This window comes from Bos grunniens, chromosome 22 (assembly GCF_055505025.1).
Source record: "Bos grunniens cultivar Pamir isolate PY7600 chromosome 22, Bosgru_T2T1.0, whole genome shotgun sequence".
Classification (NCBI taxonomy): Eukaryota; Metazoa; Chordata; class Mammalia; order Artiodactyla; family Bovidae; genus Bos; species Bos grunniens.
The window spans coordinates 20,463,157-20,485,937 of NC_141186.1; positions in this window are offsets into that span (position 1 = coordinate 20,463,157).

Consider the following 22,781-nt stretch of genomic DNA (forward strand, 5'->3'; position numbering starts at 1 on the left):
AAAATACTTATCACAGAGCCAAGTACATATCTTTAGATATTAATATTCCAAGTATAAAAGAACATGAGAGCAACATTTACATTTTATAAATCATTTCCCACATTAGGGATATGAGACAATCCCAACCCTCCTTTTATAGCATGTGCTTATTTTGTAGATACATTTTCAACAACCAATGATGGTCGCTAGAACAGCTACTGTCAGTAACAAGAGCTTGTAGCTCCTCTGCTTCCTACCCAGCTCCTGCTGGACACAATACCTGATAGGTTCTCCACGTAACTGTCAGATGATACATATCTCAACAAAAATTTCTTTATTGTCTAATATCTTGCATTCGTTCTCTGCTAAAAGAAACAGAAATTATCTGAAACTAATTTCTTAAGGAGATTACGATAGGAACTGTATCTATGAGAGAATTTCAGAGTGCTATAAACAGAGCTAAATTTCCTAGGGAGGAAGGCAGTGATTTTTGTTAACATGTAATAGTCTCCATTTTTCTTTTTTATGGTATTGTGACGGGGAACAGGAACAGAGGTCTGAGTATTAGGATACACACACTTTAACCTTAGGTTTTCCATGGTTTTGACTTAGTACTAAAGAAACCACCTGTCAGTGCAGGAATGGGGGTTCAATCCCTTGATTGGAGAGACCCCTTGGAGAAGGAAATGGCTACCCCTCCAGTATTCTTGCCTGGATAAGCCCATGGACAGAGGAGTCTGGTGGTCTACAGTCCATGGGGTCCCAAAGAGCTGGATATGACTGAACACACAGCACTCACTCACTTTGCATGGTTTAGCAAGGATGAACGTATGGAGCAAGTCCCAGTAGCAGCCCTAGTTCATTGCCTGCCATTCAGGATAAGCTCAATCTTGGTGGTTGAATGAATAAACTAAGGTAAGTCATTTAATACTGAGATTGCCTCATCTGAAAAGAGGAGAAATAATACCACATTTGTGTTGCATTGGCGGTGACATAAGAACATTTCAGAAACACAGGTGCTACTTAAGCATTTAAATTTTCTCTTCTTTCTCTACTGCCCTGGCATACATAACATACTATTCATGAAAACTGCAGAGGAAGGTAAATTTCCAAACTCATTCTATGAGGCCACCATCACCCTAATACCAAAACCTGACAAAGATGCCACAAAAAAAGAAAACTACATGCCAATATCACTGATGAACATAGATGCAAAAATCCTTAACAAAATTCTAGCAATCAGAATCCAATAATACATTAAAAAGATCATACACCATGACCAAGCAGGCTTTATCCCAGGGATGCAAGGATTCTTCAATATCTGCAAATCAATCAATGTAACACAAGGTTTATCTGATCAAAAATATATTTAGAAACTACTTCATGGGTTTGAAGGTAGTGGAGAACACAGAAATCACAAAGTAAATTCAAGTCAACCTTCAGCCCTGTCTAAAAAGACAGACTAAGTTTTAAAAAGCAAACTTGAATTCACATCTAATAACACCTGTCTAGCTGGTGGATCTCATTAAAAAGTTAACAGTTATAGTAGCACTAGTTACTGTGTTAGTATAATATTGATGATAATATTTGAAAAGGCAAAGATAATAGCTAATATTGGTCAATCACCGAGTCCATGCTAGAGGCTGCTGTGCCCAGCCAGAGTCATTGTCCTCAGCCACCCCTTCACTTATTTTCTCAGTCCCTGCTCTCTGGCCAAGAGGTGGACATTGATCTAAACCTGCTTAATCTGCATATTTCCACCATCCTGGCAAAGTAAGCCTGGGGATTTTCCTACAGATAATGAGAATGAGAAATTTCTCTTTTCCTTTAATTCAACCAGTGGGAGGGTATCAGTCTAACTTGCTGTCTTGCCTTTTTTTCATGTCACAGGAAGAGCCTATCTAGAGATAAAGCAAAGGAAACTAGCACCAAGAGATAAACAGTTTTCTGATTCTATTTTGTGAGCTCCTGGAATCTGCCATATCTGAAGCCAATTAATCTGGGACATTTAAGTGATGTGAATCAATAAATCTTCCCTTTTACTTCAGTCTCTTTGACTGGAGTTTCTATCACTTACAACCTAAAGATCAAAATGCCTATTTTCATTTTTTTCAATCAAGAATGAGCACAGGACACAGGACTTCCCTGGTGATCCAGTGGTTAAGAATCCACCTTGCAAAGCAGGAGACAGGTTCCATCCCTAACCAGGGAAGATTCCACGTGCCACGGAGCAAACGGGCGTGTATACCACAACTACTGAAGCCCAAGCGCTCTAGAGCCTGTGCTCTGCAACAAGAAGCCACTGCAGTTAAGAAACGATTCACCATCACCAGAGAGTAGCGCGTATGCAGCAACAAAGACGTAGTGCTGCTGCTGCTGCTGCTAAGTCGCTACAGTCGTGTCTGACTCTGTGTGACCCCATAGACGGCAGCCCACCACGCTCCCCCGTCCCTGGGATTCTCCAGGCAAGAACACTGGAGTGGGTTGCCATTTCCTTCTTCAATGCATGAAAGTGTAAAGTGAAAGGGAAGTCGCTCAGTTGTGTTCAACTCTTAGTGACCCCATGGACTGCAGCCTACCAGGCTCCTCCGCCCATGGGATTTTCCAGGCAAGAGTACTGGAGTGGGGTGCCATTTGAGCACAGTCATAAGACTTTATCCCTCTGTGGATTTATCATTTCTGCCAAATTCTCATAAAGACAACTTCCAGAGAATCATACTGCCTTTGTGCCTAAGCATGTAATTTCTAACTTCCTTCTGAATACCCTTTTATATCATGTTATTCTATTTGGACTTGGGCTGCTGCACCAGGTTCTCAGGATCAACCTTCTTTCTCAATATATATCCACCAACAATAATCTGAAAACTTAAATCTCCAGTTGTATGTGTGTGTGTGTGTGTGTGTCTGTGTGTGCGTGTACACACAGACACACAGGTGGAGGGAAGTGTTAACAAAAAAAAAAACTAATTTAAAATTCTGCAATACAATTTGAATATGTGATGCCCCACAAGCATAAGCCTTATATTGAATCCCAAAGTGTGGCTGAATTCTGCAAAATGAGATTCAGAGTCATGGAACAATGGTTTGGTTTATGTTCTGATACTAAAGCTGCAGATTTTAGTAAGTCACTTTACTTTTCTCGTTCACTGACCTCTCACCAATTAAGTGAGAGGAATAAGAGTAACAGCCATTTCACATGGGAATAGCAACAATTTAGGTGATGAGCAGCTAGAAAATGCTGGAAAAATACCCAAGAGCCACTCATGTAGCATTTAATATGCAAAAAACACTGTATCTCTAGACCTCCCTGATCATCTTAGAGAGAATAGTGAGATTTACTAAGGCTCATGGAAGTTGCCACAAAACCAGCCAGAGGTTCCCTGGTTTTTCTTTTGCATTAATTGTGCTTTTGCACTCACTTACTCAATCCACTCACAATCTTTATTTCTTACCCCTGCTCTCACTGTTCTGTGAGCTACCTGGGAGTTGCTTAAAATGCCATTTTCATTCTAGCATTGAATGAAATGCTAGTCTTCACTCTCAGATATTCTGATTTTGAATCTTGGAAAAAGTCTAGAAATCTGAATTTTTAATAACCATGCCCAGTATTTCTAATGCTGGGGATGCACAGATCACACTTGGAGAACACTGAATCTAGCCCATGAAAATAGTCAATGAAACTGAACCCCTTTTCTCTTGGGCTGATGTTTTGATTTAAAACTGAAATGTTCTGGCCACATGTTATGCAAAGGCCTCTAGGTAAATGTTTATATGAAAATCTACCCATTTGGTACACATTACTAGTGAAAATCCCATAAATAAAAATTGCCTATACTTTAGGAAATATATGAGGTAGACATTATCATTCCCTTTATGTGGCTAATGTTAGAGCCCAGAGAAGGTGAAGTGAAAAATGTATATCATTTGCCTGACTAATGTTGTAATTTAAAACTACCAGTTCTTGCAGAGCATTTTGTATCCACATGGAACTGGGCACAAGAGCAATAAATTAATATGCCTCAAAGCAATAAGCTTCCTCAATGAATGACTGCCTGTGTATTTTAAGGAAAAAACAGCTTCAAACATTGATTATAAATATTTATATTCTCCTCCAAATATTTTGTGAATGCTGCTTCTTTATTGAATTTCTAGGAAACAAAGCAACTTGTTAACCTAAAAGTTAAATGAAGCTATCATTGTGTCTAATGCAGAATTGAAGGGGACCTCTGTCAAAATATTCTAACAGATTGTCCTGCCATTTTATTCAAATGTTTGTGGAAGACTGGAGTGATAAGATGTGCTAAATATTTGGTGTTGCCCTGCAAGCTTTTTACCTTAAAGTGCTTTGGTTTAGAGTCAACCTATGAAGCAGAAAGGAGCCATGGAGGTAACCTACCCTGACATCTTAATTTTATGAGTAGAGTCAGCTGCTGCTGCTGCTGCTGCTGCTGCTGCTAAGTTGCTTCAGTTGTGTCTGACTCTGTGCGACCCCAGAGACGGCAGCCCACCTGGCTCCCCTGTCCCTGGGATTCTCCAGGCAAGAACACTGGAGTGGGTTGCCATTTCCTTCTCCAATGCATGAAAGTGAAAAGTGAAAGGGAAGTCGCTCAGTTGTGTTCAACTCTTAGTGACCCCATGGACTGCAGCCCACCAGGCTCCTCTGCCCGTGGGATTTTCCAGGCAAGAGTACTGGAGGAGTAGAGTCAGAGGGTCCTGCAAATTCAGAGGCGGACTCACAGATACCAAATAAGTTAAAGTCAGAGTTATTAAACCCAGGACTTCCTTCCTCCTAAGGCAGTTTTAACTACTACATAAGCAGTACTTATCAAAGAACCCAGAAGAAAGTTGAACACCTGTTTATAAGAGGCCAAGAACTTGCATTAAATACTTGGTCTTTTGCATTCACAGACTGAAGCCTTGGATGACCTGACTAAGTTAATATTCTCCTGTGACAGGACTGATATATTTTTTCATAGACAAATGATTAAAGCATGAGTTTCATCAGTTATCAGTGAAAAAATACAGCTTTATATTTGTATATGGTTGTATGAGGAGCCCCTCAACTCAGATGACTAGAGTTTGAAGACCTTAAATGTCTTGGCTGGGCTCCCCCAACTAATGAAACCTGTAGACCTACTGAAGCATGTTCTTCATACTCTCACACAACTGCTTCTGAAAATAACCAAACTTACCTTTAACAGTCTGATTCACACGCCCAACCACCATCTAGGACTTGAGTCCCTCTTTGAAGGTTTAGATAACAACGCATCTTGAATCCATTTTTCTCTATATATTATTTAAGGATTTTGCAAAGTCACAAATCCGTAAGTCTGTTCAAAAGATCCCCTGATATGTAAACTGAGATAATGTTTGCTTTTCTGGCAGTCTTGACAGTTAAAGGCCAGCTGATCAAGAATAACAACATGCCATTGGCTTGCTGAGTCTCTCCATTCTTATCTCTAAGGACCAGGCCAAGCAGACCACTCTCATAATCATGTACATCTATCCAGTTCATCATCTGTAGCCTGTCTGATCTATAGTTAGATGGTCATAACCTGTATCTTATGCAACCACAAGACTCTGAAATCCAGGGCTTTAGCCTCATAATAGGGGATTTTCTTTCAAGATTTATCATACCTACTCTTAGACTCCTGCCAGAATAACTGACCCTGCTGCTCTGGTATTACACAAAGATCACACACAGAAAGGAGAATATCCCCTTATTTTCTTCTCTCTGGAATCACTGGCCATTAAATAGATAAACTCACTTTTGTCCCAACCTTGTAAGAGTGGTTGAAGGTGATGATACAGTTTTCAGAATAAAGGATAACCTTAAGTCCAAGTTTATATACACTGCTGGCTAATAAGGAAAAAAGTGCATCCCAAACATATAACATTCTCTTTTGGACTAAAGCTAAGATATAGAGAGGTAAAAGAATTTAAGACGCTATTGAAGTAAAAGTAGAACTTTCAAAGAAAATCAATAGGTATAGGGGAAGTGGAGAGAACAGACAGCAAAAGAACAAGGCATTAAAAATGGACAGTAACATGGACCAAACTGAATCTGTTCTTATTTCTCCAGGACATGCCCTATCAAATGGAATGACATTATTTTTTAGATCATCAGGTAAGATTTAATGCATATCTGCTTAGCTGTTACATTAAGACAAAGACATATTGGTTGCATTGTCTTTTTGTAATATTGATTAGTCCTCCCTTTCCAAAATTTAAGTACTTAGAAAAGTAGTGACAAAGTCTCTTAGGAGGCATTATGGAAGGCATTGATTAATATTTGCTGCCATGTAGTCAATGCTGATTATTTATCATGGTCACATTCTAAATCAGTACTCAAGGAGACACACATGCTCCAGTGAGCCTTCTGGGTGTTAGTTGATGGGTAATAGGACTTGCTCAAGCACAAGATTTCTTAAGAAACAAATTAGCTTCTTTTCAGAAAGTTGAGTGTTCTATTTTACTTATCAGCATTCCCTACTATGAAGCACTGTCTCATAATGTCTTATTTTGTGCAAGATTTCAGACCAGATAATATTTCTGATCTGAATTGAAGAGCCAGAATGAATATACCTTGGTTTAAAGCCCAGGACAACCATTTATTAGTTGGGTGACCTTTTGTAGGTCATTTAATCTCTGTGAGTCTCATATTTTTAAAAATCAGTAACATGTAGATAATCATTACCTCATGGAGCTCCTGAGAGGATGAAACAAGATAGAGCAAGTAAAGGCTGTAGCACTGTGTTACTAACACACTGGAAATATCAATACATTTTATTCATTATGTTATGTTTTTTGATCATTATTATAAGGTCAAGGGGCTTCCCAGGTGACTCAGTTCTAAAGAATCTGACTGTCAATGCAGAAGACACAGGTTCGATCTCTGGGTTGGGAAGATGCCCTGGAGAAGGAAATGGCAACCCACTCCAGTATTCTTGCCTGGGAAATCCCATGGATAGAGGAGCCAGACAGGATATAGTCCATAGGGTCGCAAAGAGTCAGACTCTACTGAGCAACTGAGCATGTACACATAAGCTCAACAATCTGCTTCAATAAATATTTCAGTACAAATGTAAACTGTGGCATGTGGGGTGGCCTTACTGAAACTGATAATTACTGCCAACTAAAGAATGCTGCTGACCATCTGGTTCTGCAAAGAATAGGTCTCTTGCTACTGCAGCTGTTGACCTTCAACACACCCTAAAAGGCATTCAGGATGGAGGTCAGGAATGGGGCACTCTGTCCTCTGGGAAAACTGGCAGTACAGGCCCTCAAATAGTTAGATACTTACAGGAGAAAATTTTATGAGTTCAATTTCTTACATCTTTCCATACATATTATAGAACAGTACCAAAATCATTAACTAAGACACCCGTGGCTCAAGACTAGCAGTAACCTTCTACCAAGACATATGCTCATTTGCTAGTACTCCCTTCTTCAAAATCACATATATACTGACCTTCCCCCTATATGTCCCAAGAAGTTCCTCAAAGCTACCTGAGCAGCTGTTTCCTAGACTAGAGTTCTCAGTTTTATCCCCCAATAAAACTGAAACAGCTTTCATTGTGCTTTTTTATCTCAGTCGACATTATAAACCCTTTAAATATTAGTTATTGGCCTTGCCTGCACATTAGAATCAACCAGAGACCTTGAAAAAGCCCTGCCATTTAGTCTGTCCACCAAGTCACATAAATGAGATTTTCTGGGGTAGACACCTAGATAGCAGTATTTTTTAAAGCTTCCCAGGGAATAATTTTGACTGGCTATCGAGGTGGAGAATGACTATTTAGAAATACTACTGACCATACAGCCTCAGTCAGAGGCAGGCTTTACAGAACATTATTCCTCTACAGCTTCTAGCCTATCCCTTTTTATGAATCAGTTTTCATATAGGGTAGTTAGGATCAATGGGAACCTCCTTACTCCATCCACGGGGCACAATGGTCCTTAAACATTTTGTGTCACTATTTTTTTTCTCTTTGAAATCTTAATATAAAAAGCAATATTCTATGAGGATACAATAATGAATTATATCACTTTGTTAACAAACTGGGAATCTCTTGATAAACACAAAATTTTAATTTTGGTGTTCGGAAGAAAATTGTAGACATCTCTTTTGGGTTCAGTATCCCATACTTTGCTATTTTTGGTTTTAACTGTTTAAACAGTTTTACTGCTGTTTGCAGTATCCCGTACTCTTTTGTTTTTCTAGTGTAACACCAAGCAAATTCTTATTAATAAAATACTCCTTGGCAATGGTAATGAGTAATTTTTTTTGGATATTTTTAAACAACTCATTTGCAATCATATAATATTCTTCAATTAAACTAAATTAGATGCCTGAAAGGGTAACAATATTTTCAGACTATTGTTACAAATATGTCTACTAACAACATCTAACACATTTAATTTCATAATTATGTTATATTAATACAAGAAGCACTAAAACTTAGAATAAGTGCTTAAACTCTACAGGATACATTTATCTGACATGTATTGACAAGAGCACTTCTGATACATTGATAGTGTGCCAGAAGTTTGCATAACATTTTAAGGAAATATAATGCCCATGAACTGTATAATTCTGTGTGAGTGGAAATGCAATTTTGAAGTGATTATATATGAAAAATCCTGAGATTAAAACCATTAAAAAAAGGCTCTACAACTTTTCCAACCACTGTGTATCAATGATAATCTCAGAAATATTTTGGTAGAACTTCAGAGACATTCATCATGCAAATTACTGCTAATAATTGCCAGCTTATTTCAAACAATATTTGTGGGCTAGGGAGCTAGGTTATGGTTCTCATTTCCATTTTATACATTACTTTCATGCAGGTAAAATTTTTATTCCTGAGCAGCTAGAGTTAATTTGTGCAGGACTGATACCTTACAAGCCGGTCAGCACCAGAAAGAACCTATCTTACTTACAGCCAAACAGGAAAACACTTGGAGGCCAATAGATACATTAACTGGCACTGTTTACATCCTACTGCACTCCTTCCTTAGCTTTTGACCAGAGTCGAGCTGACCTCATGTAAGTCCGTCTGTATTATATTCCCATCTGCTCTTCTCCTCCTACCAATCTATCTTTCCCAAGGGTGCCAATCCAGTTTTATTCCTTTGCTGCCTTATTTTTCTGAGATAGCAAGTTCTGTTTCCCAGGATCACACCACTCTCAGATTTACTTAAAATTAAGTCCTGTTTGGCTTAAGGTTCAAATCATCTTTAATACCAATAACCTACTGGTGGTTCTTCTGCAAACTCATTTCTTAGAAGGAGATTTTTAAAAGCAATCACAAAAAAATGGAAGTCACACTCATAAAGTGTAAAGATCATTGTTATTAGGTTTGAGATATAAAACTATCATATATTTTGCTATCCCTGTGTAAAACAAAACTGAGGACAAGCAAAAATACCTTAGCTCTTTGTTCCAGAAAATGCACTTCTGGAAGAAAAGACCTGCAACTAAATGAAACAATATGCTTTTCAAAACTGACATCTTGCTTACCAATGTGTGCTCAGTCATTTCAGTCGTGTTTGCCTCTTTGCGACCCCATGGACTGTAGCCTACCAGCCTCCTCTGTCCATGGGATTTCCCAGGCAAGAATACTGGAGTGGATTGCCATGTCCTCCTCCAAGAGATCTTCCTGACTCAAGGATCAAACCCGCATCTCCTGCATCTCCTGCATTGCAGGTGCATTCTTTACTGCTGAGCCACTGGGTTCACTTTAAAAGCCGTAACAGCCATCATATTGTAAATTCAGCCCAGTTTTGACATATTCCCCACCTTGCAAGATCTACCTTTAAATTGCCCAGGGCAGGTCCTAAAATCCTATAAGCCCCAAAGCCCCTCTCCTGAGATTCAACTAATAACCATTAATGTGTGTTCTCTCTTATAGAGCAGGACTAACACACACAGCTTTGTTTGATCAACAGGTTTTTCTGAAGGTCTTTCAGAGATGGGAACTGATAGCCAGACTCTACACACCAAAAATAAGGAAACTTGTATAAAGGACATGAGGAAGCAATTCACAGAAGAGGAAATCCTCAGGATATTTAAAATATGGAATATGTCTAAAGGAAAGAGAGTATTTCTAAATAATGCACATGGTAGATGAAATTCCTGACAAAGGAGACATTCAAACTTAGACTTACTTGAAGATTCACAGTCTGAATCAGAGGTAAATGATGCAAAGTAAGGAAAGACTTTCAGGCCAAAAAAAATTCAGGATAACCACAGAAAATAAAACTATGTGATGTGATTGGTGGATCAGACTTGTGAGACAAGTATATGTCAAGAAAAGGCTGGACAAGGAGCTGAAGACCAATTATGAAGGGTCTTGAGTATTTTAAGGTGTAAAGGACACGGTAGTTCTTTATCAGTACTGCATTCTCACATTGCAATTTAATTCCGAGGGACCACTGCTCAAGTAGGTTATGACTTCCTTCAGGGTAAGGGTGTTGCTGTGAACTATCCTCCAAGGTTCCAAACTGGAGACCTAGCCTAGACATAAAGGTATGAAAACATCAATTAAAAAAAAAAAATACAACAAACATCTCTACTAGTGTCTTATGTCTGTGATAGAAATTCATTGAAGCTCTGTGAGTGAAGGAGGCAAGGCATATATATTCCTTGACAAATGAACAAATGCAGTTCAGAAAAGAAACAGAAGGCAGCTACTGACCACAGGCAAGGTGGTAGTATGTTTGTGTGTGTGCATGTGTAAACTAACATGAGCTTGTATGTATATGGATGTATATTTATGCACTCATATATACACAATTCTACGTGTTCACAACTACTCTGTAAAGAAGGTACTGTTATTATCTTTTCAAAAACATGGAATTGGACAATTTGATTGGATCAGTGGGTAAAGCTGGCACATCAACTAAGCTTGTCTGACTCCTACTCCAGTGTTCATTATATGATATTTCTTCCCCTAGCTTGTCATTTTCCAAAGTTCTTATCTGAGAGTGTTTCCTCTACCCTTCCTACAAACAGAAACAACCCTAACTGTTGAACTGATTTCCTTCCTCATCATGCCTCAAACAGACATTGCCAGTTTTGCTGACTTGTTAAGTCTCATTAAGTTAAGACCCACAAATACTGGCACTCTGACTGTGGTCCCCAAAGATAGATGTATGTAATATTCAAGTCACAAGACTGAAACTCAGGATGTGGTTGTGCTTTTCCTAGTGAGTTCAGACAAGGCTCTGTGACTTTCATTTAAGTCTTCTGCCAACAGCTTCTTACAAAACATCTAATATTGGCTTCTTGAAGGCAACCAATTATTAAATGTATTCTATTTCTCATAAAGCTAGAGATAATTTACCTTCAGTTGAACTGCAACATATTTGAGAATTAGCTTTCTTTCAAAAGAGAAATGGGGGCCATTCTCTTGCATTCCTATATACTAACAATGAAAAAATCAGAAAGAGAAATTAAGAAAAAAATCCCATTCACCATTGCAACAAAAAGAATAAAATAACTAGGAATAAGCTTACCGAGAGAGACAGAAGACCTGTATGCAGGAAACTATAAGACACTGATGAAATAAAGTAAAGATGACACGAACAGATGGAGAAATATACTGTGTTCTTGGATTGAAAAGAATTAATATTGTGAACATGATTATACTACCCCAAACAATCTATAGATTCAATACAATCCATATTAAACTACCAATGGTATTTTCACAGAACTAGAACAAAAATTTTCACAATTTGTATGGAAACACAAAGGACCCTGAATAGCCAAAGCAGTCTTGAGAAAGAAAAATGAAACTGGAGGAAATCAACCATACTGACTTTAGACTACACTACAAAGCTACAGTCATCAAGACATTATGGTATTGGCACAAAAACAGAAATATAGACCTATGGAACAAGATAGAAAGCCCAGAGATAAACCCATGCACCTATGGACACCTTATCTTTGACAAAGGGGGCAAGAATATACAATTGAGAAACGACAGCTGCCTCAATAAGTGGTGCTTGGAAAACTGGACAACTACATGTAAAAGAATAAAACTAGAACTTTCTAACACCAGACATACAAACTCAAAATGGATTAAAGACTTAAATTCAAGGCCAGAAATTATAAAGCTCTTAAAGAAAAACAGAGCCAGTACGCTCTTCAACATGAATGATAGCAAGATGCTCCTTGCCACTTCCTCTCTGCTACTCTGCTAAGTCGCTTCAGTTGTGTCCGACTCTGTGTGACCCCAGAGATGGCAGCCCACCAGGCACCCCCGTCCCTGGGATTCTCCAGGCAAGAACACTGGAGTGGGTTGCCATTTCCTTCTCCAATGCATGAAAGTGAAAAGTGAAAGTGAAGTCGCTCAGTCGTGTTCAACTCTTAGTGACCCCATGGACTGCAGCCTACCAGGCTCCTCCGTCCATGGAATTTTCCAGGCAAGAGTACTGGAGTGGGGTGCCATCGCCTTCTCCGTGCCACTTCCTAGGGTAATGAAAATGAAAACAAAAATAAACAAATGGGACCTGTGTGTTAGTCACTTAGTCGTGTCCGACTCTATGCGACCCCATGTGGTATTGCCTGCCAGGCTCCTCCATCCATGTGATTTTCTAGGCAAGAATACTGGAGTGGGTTGCCATTTCCTTCTCCAAAAAGAAACAGTAAACAAAACTAATGGACAGCCCTCAGAACGGGAGAAAACAATTGCAAATGAAATAAATGACAAAAAATTAATCTCCAAAAGTGTATATGCAGTTCATACAGCTCACTATGAGAAAAACAAACAGCACAATCAAAAAATGGGCAGAAATCCTAAACAGACGTTTCTCTAAAGAAGGCATTCAGGTGGCCAATAAACACATGAAAAGATGCTCAACATCAATAATTATTGGAGAAATGCAAATCAAAATGACAATGAGGTATCATCTCACACCAGTCAGAATGACCATCATCAAAAAATCTACAAACAATAAATGCTGGCGAGGATGTGGAGAAAAGGAAGCCCTCTTGCACTGTTGATGGGAATGTAAATTGATACAGCCACTATTGGGAACAGTATGGAGATTCCTTAAAAACCTAGGAATAAAACTACCATATGACCCAGCAATCCCACTGGGCATATGGTCTGAGATAACCATAATCGAAAAAGACACATGTACCCCAGTGTTCACTGCAGCACTATTTACATTAGCTAGGACATGGAATCAACCTAGATACACATCTACAGATAATGGATTAAGAAGATCTAGTACATATATCCAACGGAATATTACTCAGCCATATAAAAGAACAAATGTGCATCAGTTCTAGTGAGATGGATAAATTTAGAGTCTGTTATACAGATTGAAGTAAGTCAGAAAGAGAAAAACAAATACAGTATATTAACACATACACATGGAATCTAGAAAATGGTATTGATGATTTGCAGGGAAGGAATGATTCAGATATAGAGAACGAACTTCTGTACACAGTGGGGGAGGAAAGAGTGGGACAAATGAAGAAAGTAGCATGAACATATATCCACTACCATGTAAAATAGGTAACTGGTAAGAAGTTACTATACAACACAGGGAGTCCCCTGCTGCTCTTTAATGACCTAGAGGGGTGGGATGGGGGGAAGGGGAGGGAGGCTCAAGAGGAAGGTGATATACATATAATTATGGCTGATTTGCATTGTTGCACAGCAAAACCAACACAACATTGTAATTTTCCTCCAATAAAGTTTTTAATAAATATTATTATGCAAAAGAAATAAGCCAAATCATCATCTCAAGATCAAGAATTATTTTGAGATATCTACTGAATATAGTCATAAGCAAAACCTCAGTGTAATTTTATGCAAAAGCTATAAATTAGAAAGAGAGGAAGAACAGCAAATCTGACTTTTATCTATTTTTAAGTGTAAGCTTTATATCCTCACAATGGTAAAATGCTTCCATATTCAAGGCTATGTCTAGTCATTCAAAGAAAATTAGACAACTGAGGAAAGTTTCTGGATAATTCTGGTTCTTCCTAACCTTCACATCTAAAATGTATAAATAATTGATAAGGAAGAGATAGAGGCAGAAGCTTCTGGAAGGTCAGTTTCCTGTGAACTTCAGTGGGAGGCAGCAGTATTTGACTCTCCACTGAACAACTGTTAAGGAGGAAAATAATTTCTTTTGCTACAACATTCCTGCTGGGAACAGAGTTAAGACCCACAAATTCTTTGGCTCTGTAGTTGTGTCCACATTCTGTCAGGCAATGAGAACTAAAGAGGCAGAGGTACTTGTCTTAGTCAATTCAGGCTGCTATCTATAACAAAGGACCTTACCCCGAGTGATTTAAACAACAGAAACCTATTTCTTGCAGTTCTGGAAGCCAGCCATCCAAGATCAAGGAGCCAACATGGTGGGGTTCTGGTGAGGACCACCTCTTCCAGGATGCACACTACTGGCTTCTTGCTGTGTCCTAACAAAGAAGAGGAGCAGTAGCTAATTCTCCATCTTTTCTTATAAGGGGACTAATCTCATTTGTGACTGCTCCACCCTAATGACTTAATCACCTCCAGAAGTCCCCACCTCAAAATAACATACCAAAAAGATTAGGGTTTCAGGGCTTCTCTGGTGGCTCAGTGGTAAAGAATCGGCCTACCAATACAGGGGACATGGGTTTGATCCCTGGTCCGGGAAGATCCCATATGTTGTGGAACAACTAACCCTGTGCACCACAACTACTGAGCCAGCACTCAAGAGCCCATGAGCCTCGACCACTGAAGCCCACATGCCTGGAGCCTCTGCTCCACAGTAAGAGAGACCACTGCAGTGAGAAGTCTGTGCACCACAACTAGAGAGTAGCCCACTCTTGGAAACTGAAGAAGGCCCTCTTAAAGCAATGGAAATCCATCACAGGCAAAAATAAAATAAAGCAAATATTAAAAAAAAAAAAAGATTAGAGTTTCAACATAAGAATTCTACCTTGCCAATCTTTGTTTGCAGACTACTTCAGCATTCTCTTTTATTTCTTATAAATATTGAAGTGATTAGGAGATCACTTCTACTCCTGAAATTACTTGTTTGGCTCAATGCATTCATGCCAGAAGTATTCACTGTGCACCTATGTGTCAGTCACAGTTTTAGGCACCACTGCCATGGTGACAAATGAGACAGATTTGGTTCTTGCCTTCCTAGAGGAAACCAAGAGTCTTACCATATTCAGTACTGGGATATGGTTAAAAAGAACTAAAGGTCATGAACTATTTCCATGTTACTTTTTCAAGCTTTTAGCTATTTTAGAAAGGTAAAATTTAATCCTAAGAGATCCTAGTGCTTTGCTTAGTTGCTCAGTCGTGTCTGACCTTTTGTGACACCATGAACTGTAGCACACCAGGCTCCTCTATCCATGGGGATTCTCCAGACAAGAATACTACAGTGGGTTGCCATGCCCTTCGCTAGGGGATCTTCCCAACCCAGGGATCAAACCCAGGTCTCCCTCATTGCAGGCTGATTCTTACCATCTGAGCCACCAGGGATGCCCAAGAATACTGGAGTGGGTAGCCTATCCCTTCTCCAGAGGACCTTCCCAACCCAGGACTCAAACTGGGGTCTCCTGCATTGCAGGCAGATTCTTTACCAGCTGAGCTACGAGGGAAGACCAAGAGATTCAAACTGCCTTTAAAGGATGACTTAGGCTAATTAAGAGCACTGGAACCAGAAGAACAAGAAGAAGGCAAGCCATCCATCACACTTTCTTAACTGGTTGAACTGAAAACTGTAAAATATCAAGAACTTATTAATTTGTTGATTTCAGGTCATTTTAAGCAAATGGTACACACACACACATCAAGGACACTGAATTGCAGGGAATTTTCTGCTCTCATGTGAGGATGTTCCCTGGCAGTTAAATACGACTCTAGTTAACATATCAATATATCACTGTGACATTTTAGAAGACATCTATATTTCTCAGCACTGTTTAAGATCATGCCTGAATTATAGCTCATACAGAAAAACAGGTGATTACACACTATCTGAAATTGCAAAGCAGAGGGTGTGTGTGTGTGTGTGTGTGTGTGTCTGTGTCTGGGTGAATGTGTTAAAGGAAAACTGAGTGGAGGTGTGAGAGGAGTGGCAGGATCTGTTTTGTCTAAGTCTGCCATCTTCATGCCAATTACAGTGAAAAGTGAATGCCCAATAATGACATGAGTTGAGAATCACCAACTCTATAATTTTTCATTTAAAAGGGAACCATAGTAAGCTTCCTGTGAATTTCTTCTAAGGAGCACAGCAGTGAGCTGAACTCAGAAGACAGGATATTCATGGCCCTTTTTAGCTTCAGGATTTATTTCTGTTTCCATGGCAATTCTGTCACATAAAGCTGCATTACTCCTCTTGGTAAGAGGTCTTTCATTTGTCATATATACCAGTAACCCCAAAAGTACCTTTGGTGATTAGGCCCAGTCCAAATGCACAGCAAACTGGCTAATATATTTATTTTAAATCAATAGTGTTGCTCCATTTTAATGACAATGGCATTCTTATTTGGCATTTTATTTACTATATCAATTCTAAAGTCCTATTTTATTAGCAAGTATGGGTCTTTTGAGTACAACTGCACTGGAGCTGCAGAAGTCAATAAAAGTAATAAATTAAACATACCAGTCAATCATTTTTACTTTGCTCAGTTTAACAAATCCTTTTGTAACACAGCCAGCACTGAACAGCCAATGCTAATGTCCTCCACTTATGTAACTGTTAAAAATAATAATAGATTGAGACTTGAACGTGGCTTCTAGAGCCATTTGAATCTCTAATGCCAAAGCAATATTACTATTGGGTTATTAACACTCTCTTGGGCACTTTACACTTACCCATTCCATTTTGAAGTCTTGTCAGAGCACCATTTGATCACCATTTTGAGTGATGTAAGTCAGAATCATAGCTTTAGAAACTTAGGGATCCAAGGATCTCTATACTCCAATTTCTTCCTTTTAAAAATGAGGAAAGAATCCCTGTGAGACTAAATAGTTGTAAAGTCAAACAGTTTAGAGGCAAAGCTTGAAGAACAAGCTAGGATTTTGCTCACATCAGGACAATTCTAGATAATCTATATGTTCACGGCTTCACTCCTGAGAAGAAAAATTTATACCCACTCCCCCAAGGATGTTTTCTAAGAATCATGAGTAAGCTTTGAAGTTGTATGCACATTATTTGGATGAGTAGAATTGAACTGTGTATTAGCAAGCGTTGTATGAATATTATTCAAATGCAGTGAGTTTAACTGTACAGTGTAACTGTATGTTTTAAATCCTAAATATATTGAGTTTCCTATGTAAAAGTTGGCCCTTCTGACAATGATTTATATGACTATATATTTGAGTGATACTGGTGGTGAGTGTGTAAGATGTGCATTAATGTATTGGGTTATATCTGAGGAGGCATGAAACTAGAGGCAACACATCTACCCATATGGCTAATCTTGACACCCAAAACTATACAATAAAAAGGGAATCCAGACCCAATCAAAGTGTGGTAGCCATCTTGACCAGACATATAAGCCTGGTTGGAGAGTGATTTCATCTGATGAGAAATTTCTTCATTTATCCCTACTTAAGCAAATTGGTTTGCCTTGGAAAAGAACAGAGATCATTCTGTCGTTTTTGAGATTGCATCCAAGTACTGCATTTCAGACTCTTTTGTTGACCATGATGGCTACTCAATTTCTTCTAAGGGATTCCTGCCCACGGTAGTAGATATAATGGTCATCTGAGTTAAATTCAGGTCCATCTAGTCAAGGACGGACCTGAATTAGTAATTACTAATTTCCATTAGTAATGTATGGATGTGAGAGTTGGACTGTGAAGAAAGCTGAGCACTGAAGAATTGATGCTTTTGAACTGTGGTGTTGGAGAAGACTCTTGAGAGTCTCTTGGACTGCAAGGAGATCCAACCAGTCCATTCTAAAGGAGATCAGTCCTGGGTGTTCTTTGGAAGGAATGATGCTGAAGCTGAAACTCCAGTACTTTGGCTACCTCATGCAAAGAGTTGACTCAATGGAAAAGACTCTGATGCTGGGAGGGATTGGGGGCAGGAGGAGAAGGGGACGACAGAGGATGAGATGACTGGATGGCATCACCAACTCGATGCACATGAGTTTGAGTGAACTCTGGGAGTTGGTGATGGACAGGGAGGCCTGGCGTGCTGCAACTCATGGGGTTGCAAAGAGTCAGACACGACTGAGTGACTGAACTGAACTGAAGCAAACTCTGGTGGCCAACTCAGAGTCCTCTGGAGGCCAGCAGGTGTCTGAACTCTTTTTTTCAAGGAATAGACCATTCAAGAAGCAGTTATATTACCCTGGCTTCCTGGTTTGCCTCCCCACTCACTAGTTTGAGTATCCAGGATCTGTGGAGGCCTCCTCTATATTTCTCTGCTACAACCAAATCTATTTTTTTTTTTATTAAATTAATTTTATTGGAGTATAGTTGCTTTGGGGCTTCCTTGGTGGCTCAGTGGTAAAGAATCTGCCTGCGAATGTCGAAGATGCAGGTTTGATTCCTGGGTCAGGAATACTCCTTAGAGAAGAAAATGGCAAGCCACTCCAATGTTCATGCCTGAGAAATCCCAAGAACAGAGGATCTTGGTGGGCTACAGTTCATGTGGGTCCCAAAACAAAGGTTGTTCAACTATTAGGTTTGCCTAGACTTACAAATAGGGAAAATGGAGCGTTTCAATCTTGATTTTATTTTATGATTAAAAAAAATTAGTTTTAACTACAGTGAGTTATTTCTAACAAGGAATACATTCGGAGACCAACTGGTACTATTCTCTGCCAACCTCAACATACCACTAAAGACTACCAAATAGTCATGCAGGATCTACTTGAGTACCCTGAGTGACAGTTAAATCACAAACTTCAAGATGACAAGTTCATAATCCTTCCAAGAATTGTATTAATATGAAACAATTTTTAACCTTATAGTTTCCATATATAAAGCCAAATGGAAGAAACCTGGCCTCTTCATCATGACACTGAGTTGCATTTTTAAAGATAGTTATTATGACCTTCCTGAATATAGTGTGAGTGAATGAAAGTCACTCAGTCATGTCCAACTCTTTGCAACCTCATGGACTACACAGTCCGTGGAATTCTCCAGGCCAGAATACTGGAGTGAGTAACCCTTTTCTTCTCCAGGGGATCTTCCCAACCCAGGGATTTAACCCAGGCCTCCAGCATTGCAGGCGGATTCTTTACCAGCTGAGCCACAAAGGAAGCCCAAGAATACTGGAGTGAGTAGCCAATGCCTTTTCCAGCAGATCTTCCTGACCCAGTAATTGAACCGGGGTCTCCTGGACTGCAGGAGGATTCTTTACCAACTGAGCTCTCAGGGAGCCCAAATATACTGTTCTCCAGCCTAAATTTCCCAGTGGTTCCTGGTCCTATTTGGAAAAAGAGACTATCTATAGAACAAAATCTACCAAGTGCCACAAGATATGCTTTCCCTTTTCTTTTAGGTTACAATATTATTTTACCTAATTAGAAATGAAGTTAAATTCCTGCCCTGTAAATAGTTTCATCTGTACCATTTTTATGGACTCCATATAGAGAAAGGGAGTGTGGATGGAGGGAAGGGGGAGGGGTGAGATGAATTGGGAGATTGGGGTTGACATGTACACTACCATGTGTAAAACATATAGCTAGTAGGAACCTGCTGTATGGTGCAGGGAGCTCAGCTCTGTGCTCCGTGGTGACCCAGAGAGGTGAGAAGGAGGCATGGCGGGAGGGAGGCCCAAGAAGGAGATTTGTGTCTACACAGAGATGATCAGTTCATTGTACAGCAGAAACTAACAGCATTGTAAAGCAATTATTCTCCAATTGTTAAAAAAAATGAAGGAAGGGAGGTTATATCATCAGGGATAATTTCTATCTTGGCATTTGCTTATATCAACAAGCATCACTCACTTATAAGTAAACTGAATATCAGTTCAGTTCAGTAGCTCAGTCATGTCCAACTCTTTGCGACCCCATAGACTGCAGCATGCTAGGCCTCCCTGATCCATCACCAACTCCCAGAGCGGGCTCAAACTCATGTCCATCAGGTCGGTGATGCCATCCAACAATTTTACCCTCTGGCATCCCCTTCTCCTCCCACCTTCAATCTTTCCCAGCATCAGGGTCTTTTCAAATGAGACAGTTCTTCACATCAAGTGGCCAAATTATTGGAGTTTCAGCTCCAACATCAGTCTTCCAATGAACACTCAGGACTGATCTCTTTTAGGATGGACTGGTTGGACCTCCTTGCAGTCCAAGGGACTCTCAAGAGTCTTCTCCAACACCACAGTTCAAAAGCATCAATTCTTCTGGGCTCAGCTTTCTTTATAGTCCAATTCTCACATCCATACATGACTACTGGAAAAACCATAGCCTTGACTAGATGGACCTTTTTTGGCAAAGTAATGTCTCTGCTTTTTAATGTGCTATCTAGGTTGGTCATAACTTTTCTTCCAAGGAGCAAGTGTCTTTTGATTTCATGGCTGCAGTGACCATCTGCAGTGATTTTGGAGCCCAAAACAATAAAGTGTCTCAATGTTCCCATTGTTTTCCTATCTATTTGCCATGAAGTGATGGGACCAGATGCCATGATCTTAGTTTTCTGAATGTTGAGTTTTAAACCAACTTTTTCACTCTCTTCTTTCACTTTCATCAAGAGGCTCTTTAGTTCTTTGCTTTCTGCCATAAGGGTGATGTTGTCTGCATATCTGAGGTTACTGATATTTCTCCCGGCAATCTTGATTCCAGCTTGAGCTTTATCCAGGCCAGCTTTTCTCATGATGTACTCTGCATATAAGTTAAATAAGCAGGGTGACAATATACAGCCTTGACATACTTCTTTCCTGATTTGGAATCAGTTTCTTGTTCCATGTCCAGTTCTAACTGTTGCTTCTTGACCTAAATACAGATTTCTCAGGAGCCAGGTAAGGTGGTCCTGTATTCCCATCTCTTTAAGAATTTCCACAGTTTGTTTTGATCCACACAGTCAAAGGCTTTGGCATAGTCAGTAAAGCCAAAATAGATATTTTTCTGGAACTCTCTTGCTTTTTCAATGATTCAGTGGATATTGGCAATTTAATCTCTGGTTCCTCTGCCTTTTCTCAATACAGCTTGAACATCTGGAAATTCACACTTCATATACTATTGAAGCCTGGCTTGGAGAATTTTGAGCATTACTTTGCTAGTGTGTGAGATGAGTGCAATTGTGTAGTAGTTTGAACATTGTTTGGCATTGCCTTTCTTTGGGATTGGAAAAAAAGTGACCTTTTCCAGTCCTGTGGCCACTGTTGAGTTTTCCAAATTTGATGACTTTATTGTATGGCACCTTAAACTGTAGACTTAAGATATATGTAGTTCCTTTAGAATATTTCAAATTATTTTACTTAAAGAATAAAACCATTTATATCATAACCAAAAGCAAAGTTTACAAATCATATCCATCTTAGAGAGATGACTTGTTGAATAGAAGTGACAAAGGGCTTCTTATTGGTAGAGAGCTTTAGAAATGCCAGAGGATTGGAAGGTTTTTAAACCTATTCATGGAGAAGGTGATGAGGACTGGGAGCTATGGACATAGATGCAAACTGTGCCAGCCTCAGTTATAAGCCAAAGACATATACATACAAGCATAAATGTTTAGCAAGTAATAAAAACACAAAAACATGTTGACTTTCCTTCAGACTCAAAGGCACACAAGGAAACACTTTAATTTATATCATGTTTTTACTTTATTATTATATAAAACCCTATAATATTTGCAGTTTGTAAATATATATTCAAGTAATGTGGAAAAAATTAATCTTCAGTGTTTTTTCTACCAGAAAGAATCTATGTTTGCCAGTTTATCAGAAACTCTAAGACTATAAGGAAGAATTTTACCCCCAATTCCTTGAAGAGTTCCTGGTATATAATACATATTTGTGGGAAGAGGAAAGAGAGTAATAAAGTATGAAACTCAAAATATATCTCAAAGTATTAAAATGTGTAGCATCTTCATTTTACATGGTAATTTAAGAACAAAAAGAAAAATGACTGCAAGCTGAAGCAGTGCAAAATAATTTTAATAAAGAGAGAAATTACAGTTGTTCTGTAAGCTGTAAACACCATTGTCAAAATAATGAAAACTCTCTTACTAACATTTATAAATGTATAGGGAAATGAAAAAGCAGTAAAACTAATATTTATTTAGTACACTGTAACTCAAAACATTTTTTAAAAAGTGAGAATTAAAGTGTTCTTTTTCACTGTGAAAATAATAATAAAGAAAGCCTATCAAGGTCCATCTAGTCAAGGCTATGGTTTTTCCAGTGGTCATGTATGGATGTGAGAGTTGGACTGTGAAGAAAGCTGAGTACTGAAGAAGTGATGCTTTGGAACTGTGGTGTTGGAGAAGACTCTTGAGAGTCCTTTGGACTGCAAGGAGATCCAACCAGTCCATTCTAAAGGAGATCAGTCCTGGGTGTTCTTTGGAAGGAATGATGCTAAAGCTGAAACTCCAGTACTTTGGCCACCTCATGCAAAGAGTTGACTCATTGGAAAAGACTCTGATGCTGGGAGGGATTGGAGGCAGGAGGAGAAGAGGACAACAGAGGATGAGATGTCTGGATGGCATCACTGACTCGATGGACATGAGGTTGAGTGAACTCTGGGAGTTGGTGATGGACAGTGAGGCCTGGCGTGCTATGATTCATGGGGTCGCAAAGAGTCAGACATGACTGAGCAACTGAACTGAACTGAACTGATCAAGACAGGAGTTCCCCTTCTGGGAAGATAGAATTGACAT